The 7,135-nt window shown below is 51.9% G+C and overlaps 1 non-coding gene across 1 annotated transcript; it reads left to right on the forward strand.

The window, feature by feature from the left end:
• Positions 1-5,913: 5,913 nt before the first annotated feature.
• TRNAG-UCC lies at positions 5,914-5,986 on the forward strand. Its single transcript has one exon. It is a non-coding gene; the product is annotated as a tRNA-Gly (tRNA).
• The last annotated feature ends 1,149 nt before the right edge of the window (positions 5,987-7,135 follow it).

The following is a 7,135-nucleotide window of genomic DNA, read 5'->3' on the forward strand; positions in this document are numbered from 1 at the left end:
GCCGGTGTTGTCTCGCTGTGTCTGGGGAGAGGTGTGGGTGTGGGTCTGCTGGGAAGAGAATGTTTTGGAAAGAGGAGAAATGCTGCAAGCGGAGATGGAGGTCGCTGAGGAAAAGCTTTCAGCCCATCCTACCAAGCTGCACCCTGCCTTACCCCGTCTTCTGATGGCATCTCTCACGAGTCCTTAATTCCAGAAAGCGTCACCCTGCGGAGCTCTCCCTGGTGCTCTGTTCACCTGGGGGGCAGTAAGGGATAGCTCAGCTCCCACAGCCCTGGAGTCCCAGGGTTGCATCACCTCAGTCTGAAAGCTGCTGGCTGCGGCGTGCTGGGGTCCCCGCCTGCTTCCTGGTTGAGTACAGACAAGGAAGCAAAGGGGCCTGCCCGCCTCCCTGGCCCGCCCCTGACCTCCCGGGGCTTCTCCCTGCTCCTCTGTGATGGGGGTCTGCCCAGTGGCTCCCCATCTTGGTGCCGCCATGGGTCTTTGGCATTCAAGTTCATTAGTCTCGCCAAAGTGCTCCCCTTTTCTCCAAGAAGTATTTCCCACACTTGGGATTGACGTTCCATCAGGTCCAGTAGAATGAGGCAGCACATAAAATGTCTATTTACCCACCCACCAAACTGCCTTTCCCTCCAGAAACAGGAGGCTGACGGAGATGTCGCCTGCTGTCCTTCTGCCTCCTTTCTTTAGTCCTGGGGTCATGAATAGTAATATATGCAAATAGGCCCCCCTCCCCCCTCCACTGGTCAATAATCTATTAACTGAAATCTTACCTGGAGCCTCCCTCTCAGCCCCTAGCGGACAAATCAGGGTTCTAAACCTGATGAAACACGCATTGTTCTGGGTGGTGTCTCTCCAGGCAAGGCTGTCTTCTGGAATTCAGATCCTTCGCACAAACAGCATTCTGGCAGGACACTCGCGTTGCGAGTTTGCAAGTCAGGCTATCTGAGACTAAATTATGCGTCTGTCCAGGTAACAGAAAGCTAGTACACAGTGGATTTTCCATTTAGTGCTTGCGTCATTCAGCTCTGCCTGCACCAAAAATGGACTCCAATTCATTATGTATTTGCATTTATAGATCACAGGGCCAGACAAAGCTGTTAGTTTCCCTCCTTCCCTCACCACTCCTTTTAAAAGGTTTCCCTGGAAGCCTTCCACTGATGTGACAGCTGGGGACTTGCTTGGTGCGCCCTTTCCTCACCGCCTGAATCTCCCCGAGCAGCTTTTGAAGCCCGAGGAGCTCAGTTTTCTTGCAAGGATGCATTTCCCACAGAGAGGTCCCTGTTACATGTTGGACATGAAGCTCTGTAGTCCTGGCCCTACACACACGTGTCCACAGCCCCGGGTCCTGGGGCCAGCTCTAGGTCTGCGGCCTTCTAACAGCAGGAGGGCTCAAAGTTTGGGGACACCCTTTACATTCCACTTTTTTCAAGCCCAAGATGAGGCCAGTCGATCTGGCAAGCTTTGTGTTTTCTAACATTGTGAGAGGCCCCGAAAGCTATTAGAATAATACGATATTTCATTAGGGTACAACTCTAAGACCTAGGTAACTGGGGCCCCTGAACTAGGCCCCAGACTTTGGGGGGCCTACTCTGGCCTTCCTCCAGATGTGTCCCTCCTCACAGGGCCAGGCGTCTGAGAGCGGAGGGGAAAGTCCCACCTGAGGACGAGTTCCCCTTTTAAACGACCATCCCCAAGGGGTGGCTATTTGCAGCAGTGAGGGCTGGACAAGCGACACACATCCCAATGAGGCTGGCGGTCCCTCCAGGTGCAGGAGGGAGAATGGAAGTGGACTGCACAGCGGCGTGGGGCTCCCTTTGTTAGGGGCGGGCCTCTGGAATTGGACCTCTAATGAACTGCCTCTTGTGAAAACAGTGAAATCACACGAAATAAGAGCTCCGTCAGAAAATGCAGGGTAAAGGGCACCATTTAACAGCAAGAGGCATTTGTACCAGGGATGCACATGGATCGTTTTCTGTGCTCACAGCCCCTTTGCCGTCTCGCCAAGCCGATCTCGTCTCGTCCTACCCTGCCAGCACGGCGAGATGCCGTCTTTATGCCCCCTAAAAGAGAGTCCCTTTAGGTCGACACCAAGAAAGACTAATCAATCCCTTGCTTACACTTAACTGTGGGCTGCCCTCCTTGTTCTCTTATCTTCTGATTATAAGTCTCTTCCCAGAGAAAGACCCTGGAGACAAAACAGTACTGGGCTGTTGAACTGAGCAGTAGCTCCTAATGCAGTCTGTGCATGGCTTTCTGTAATAGCCACACGTTCTAGTTTATGAATTTGATGCTTTGACCTCTTGGCATGACCCCGGAGGGACCGCCCCTCCCAGGGTTACTCAAGGCCTAGCGACAGTAAGACTCACCCGTGACAGTGTTCTTCATATTCCAACCATCCGCCCAGAGCCCGGGGCCCCCCACCCCCTTTATCCGCCTACCATCCCCCGTCATCAGCCAGGGCTGGGTGCCACGCAGCTAGGGACAGCCCTGTGCCTGGAGCGCACTGAGATGCTTCACCCCGGCCAGTTAAGCCTGCTCAGCCTGCCTCGCCGGCTCCTTCCCGTGGAAACCACATCGGAGGCTCTCGCCACAGGTCCCCCCTCCCTCTGACCCTGGCGCTTCCCCCCCAGCCCACCCCCGTGGCCCCTCCTGTCATGCTGCCCCCTGCATCTTGGGGTCAGTGAGCACAAGCTGTCTTCTCCACGGCTGTCAGCTGCTCATCTGCTGACCTCCCCAAACCTGACCGATAACAAAACCTACGTTTTAAACCGCTCTCTGCCTTCCATTAGGAAGGAAGTAGGCAGCCCTGGCGATTTAAGCTTTGGGCTGATCCCTGAGCTGCCTGGCATGGGGTAAGGGGAGGGGTGTGCCTCCGTCATGGACACAGAACTTCCCTGAAGGATTCTTCTCTCTGTCGCCACAGACAGGAGGGGGCAGCCCCGAGTGAGCGTCTGTGGGTGCCGTGGTCGGAAGATCGGGCATGTGCCCAAGCCCAGGGTCCCACTCCTCCAGTAACCGGGTGTGAGGCCTCGGGCAATTTACTTAAATCGGCCTGTGTCGCTGTCTCCTCATCTGTAAAATGAGGATAAAACTCCGCCCACTTCATGTAAGGAATAAAAGAGGTAGTACGTACAGCTCCCAGAACTGTGCCCCGCTGCAGACGCACTCAATGAGTGTGGGCTAGACCCACCTAATGATGCAGTGGTCCCTGCTCTGGTGACCTAGCGTCAACCCCCCAGCAAGACTTTTAACTTCAGAGACTTTGGGAAATAAGAAACTGCAGTATTACACGTGGGCTTGAAAAAATGTGTTGTGGTCACGGGCCAATTTGGGGATGCAGGCGGCCACTTGAGATGGTCCCCTGGACGGAAGAGACCTCACTTGGCCTGCTCCATCCTCCAACTGCCATTTCCTTCTCAACAGCAGTGGTTCTCAAAGTGTAGTCCCCAGACTAGCAAAATCAGCATCCCCTTAGAATGTGTTAGAAATGCACATTCTTGGGTCCCACCTACTGAACTAGAAACTCTGGGTTTGGGGTCCAGCAATCCACACCCTAACAATCCCTGCAGGTGACACTGGGGTGCGCTCAAGTTTGAGAACCACCGTTACGTAGGAGTCAAACCACCCAGCACTGCTGGATCTGAGCCAGCTGGGAACGAGGGCAACTTCCCCAAGGGGTTTGGAATTTCCAAAACTTAGAACAAATAGAGACGATATAGCCGCATCTGAAACCTGCTCTCCCCAGACCTGTACAGTTTACATCAGCCCCGTGGGTGATGGAAACATTCCACCTAACACTTCTTCAGCTGGTCCATTGGCAGCTTCTCCAAAGGGCTCCCCTACCTTCCAGGGCCTGACCACTCCTTTCTCAGCCACTGCCAAGAGGACTGGGGGCAGGGAGATGGGGCTGGGAGCTTGTCTAAGATGAGGGCATTCGTCCCTGGTGAGTCAACAGTCCTTATTGGCTGCTGCTTCAAACAACGAAGCTGTTAATAAAGCATCCCTCAAAAGCCACCCGGAGGGTCTCGCCACCTCTCAGAACGTGAAAGGAGATATTTTGCGTCTAAAATCTAAACTGCTTTTGGCTTGTATAGCATTGTCTTGTAAAGTACGGTGCACAAACCCACATAAATTGCAGAGAAATGTTATTCAGAACGCTAATGGCAAGTCCCCCAGGTCTACGCAGATAAACAATGACCCACAGAAGACGCTTGGGAGAAGGTAGCTTTGGAAATTGAGGGAAGCTGTAGTTATACTTACACTTCTAGGACACCCAGGAAGAAACTCTTTTTCCAGCTCATTGAGACCTCCACCCCCAGCTCCTCTACTTCCTCCTGTCTTGTACCCTCAAATACCCCTCCTGCCCCAGCCCAGACCAGGTCCATCAATTACAGCCATTCTTTGCCAGCAGCCTCTACCCCAGCGCTCCTCAAAACTTGGACCCCAGTTAAACCAGAATGTCCGGGTGGCACCCAGGCATCCGTGTATTTTTAAAGCTTCCCAGGTGACTCCAGTATGCAGCCAAGTTTGGGAACCAGGGCCTTCCTTTGTGCCTGCCACCACACCAACTCCACCTCAATCCAGTGGCTGCTCTGCGACACCTGGCCTCAGCTACGGAGCCCGCAGGGGCAAACGGCGCTGTCTGACGTGCACCTTCCAACCTACCCTGGGACCGCAGGGAGTTCGTGTGCCCCTGGCCGTCATGCTCTCCTATCTTCCACACCTGCTATGTCCAGACTTGCCATCTTCCTCAAACCCAGGCCCCTGTACCTTCTGTCTTCCACTCAGCACATCCTCGCTCAGAACTCCCCTACCTCCTGCGGATTTCCTGACCCTTCTTTCTCCCGCTCTTTTCTCCACAATGAAAGGAATATTCCCAGTTCTGCCCAAGACTAACCCCCTTCCTAGGTTCTGGATCCCCTCCCCAGGTGGCCACATTTGCTCCACTTACCCCCCATTCCTTGATTTGCAGCCCTCACTCTGGACAGCCTTTCCCAGCAGCCAGTGAACATGCTCAAGCTTCCACCGACAAGAGTTAGTGTTTTAAAATGTCCATCACATCCTGTCTTCCCTGATCAAACTCTCCAGTGGCACCTGGTTGCATGCAATGTTGGTTGTCCCCAGTACCTGAGCTCCCTTTCTTCTGTAGTAATAGCATTTTTAGCTGGGCACATGGCAATCCAGAACAAAGACTACGTTTCCAGCTTCCCTTGCAATTAGATAAGCCTTGTGGGTTTCAGCCAATGGAATGTGAGCTTATGTGTTGTGTGACAGTTTGTAGGAATGTTCCTTAGAGTCAATGTAAGTGTGCACTTTATCTCTTCTCTGCTCTCCATTTTGCTGGCTGGAATGTGGATGTGATGGTGGGAGCTAAAGCAGCCTTTCTGAACCATGAGGTGGAACCACATATTGATGATAATGGAGAATTAGGAGAGAAGGAGACTGACTCCCTAGTGATCATGAAGCTACAACACCAAACTTGGCCTGCCTGCATTTACCTGAGAGGGAACTAAACTTCTGTTTTGTTTAAGGTCCTGCTACTTTGACTTTTCTTTGTAGCTGAACCGAATCCTAACTAATACACAATTTGGTACCAGGAGTAGGATCCTAGAGGTGGCTTATTGAAAGTTGTGTAGCAGAGGTGGTGAAGACTCGATATAGCAGTCTAGAAAGGGGCGACTCCTATTATTTCAGTTGCAAAATAGTTGGCAAAACAGTCAATTGTGAGCAATGCTGTGCTAAGCCATGTTGTAGCCTGAGGCAGAAGGGAATTAATCCTGCCTACATCTAAGATTTTGATATTTTGTTCATCATAGACTTTTTAAAAATATCACTTTAAAACATTATTTATCTTGATTACTGAGGGTTTTTTTTTTTTTTTGATGCCTTTTAAGTTTTGCACTTGAGGGGACTTCCCTGGTGGTCCAGTGGTTAAGACACCGCACTTCCACTGCAGGGGGCCCAGGTTCAATCCCTGGTCGGGGAACTGAGATCCCACATGCCGCACGGCACAGCCAAAAAATAGAAGAAAAGAAAAGTTAAAATTTTGCACTTCAGGGGAGTGCTTCACTTACCTCACCCCAGTCCCAGCCCTGCCCGTATGGTTACACCACATGCCATCCAGGGGCGCATCAGCAGGAGAGATTTAGAATACTTCTGTGTGTTGGTAACTTGTGACTTTTTCAACAAAGTCCTACGAGAGAGAAATTAACTCTGGTTATAGCTAGCTTATCTGCAGGCAGAGATGAAGGAGATAACCGTGCAAAGTGGACTCCCTTTGCTGTGTTTTGCAATCTAAACTCACCGAGAGCTCATCACTGAAATCTTCTGAGCTGAAAACATCCACTGCTTCTGCAGCCCAAACTTACAGTATTATGAGCAGTGGCTTCAAAGTGCCAGCATGTGGCCACAAGTTTTTCTAAAGCAACTTCCACTAGGTTCTCTCTGCTGGGCAACAGGAACCTCCCCAGCAGCAAAGTCAAATCCCACTTAAGCCTCTGGCGTCAGATGGCCTCTAGGAAGCCACCGTCGTGTTGGAAGAGAAGGAGATGGCAGAGCACAAAGGCTTTAATTCAGTCTTCAGGTTTAAAACTCTGTCAAGATAGGTACTCATTTGTGGTTATTTTTCAAGAAACTGACTCAAGCCAAACAGATGGAAAGCTTACACTTTGAGGAGTTCAAATTACTAAGAAATCATAAAGCTGGCCTGAAATAGCCCAAATTGTTCAATCTTTGAGGAGCTCTCAGAACCCCACAACTGGCCCGGCTGGAAGCGTGGCGCCCATTCTCCAATGCCCCCTTCGGAGGCGGCCATCCGACACCACACAGCAAGGACGCGCCCCCCTACCCCGCCTCCCAGAGGGCAGGCCCAGGCCCAGAGCACAGTGGGCACAGGGTTACACCCCAGGGCAGAACCGGTGCTGCAGGGGAAATGATGCTTCTCTATCCTGCTCGGGTGTCTCCTTGAGAACATAACAGGCCCAACAAGAGGTGCAAACTTTTGATTTCATAATGCGAGGTGACGAGCCCTCTGACTCGATCACCCGACATCCTCATCTCCAGTGCTGGCCCCCAAGACACCCCAGGCATCCTGGAGGCAATCACAGCAGATAAGAGAAGGTTTAGTTGTTCCTTC

Source organism: Balaenoptera musculus, chromosome 11, assembly GCF_009873245.2.
Source record: "Balaenoptera musculus isolate JJ_BM4_2016_0621 chromosome 11, mBalMus1.pri.v3, whole genome shotgun sequence".
NCBI classification, from domain to species: domain Eukaryota; kingdom Metazoa; phylum Chordata; class Mammalia; order Artiodactyla; family Balaenopteridae; genus Balaenoptera; species Balaenoptera musculus.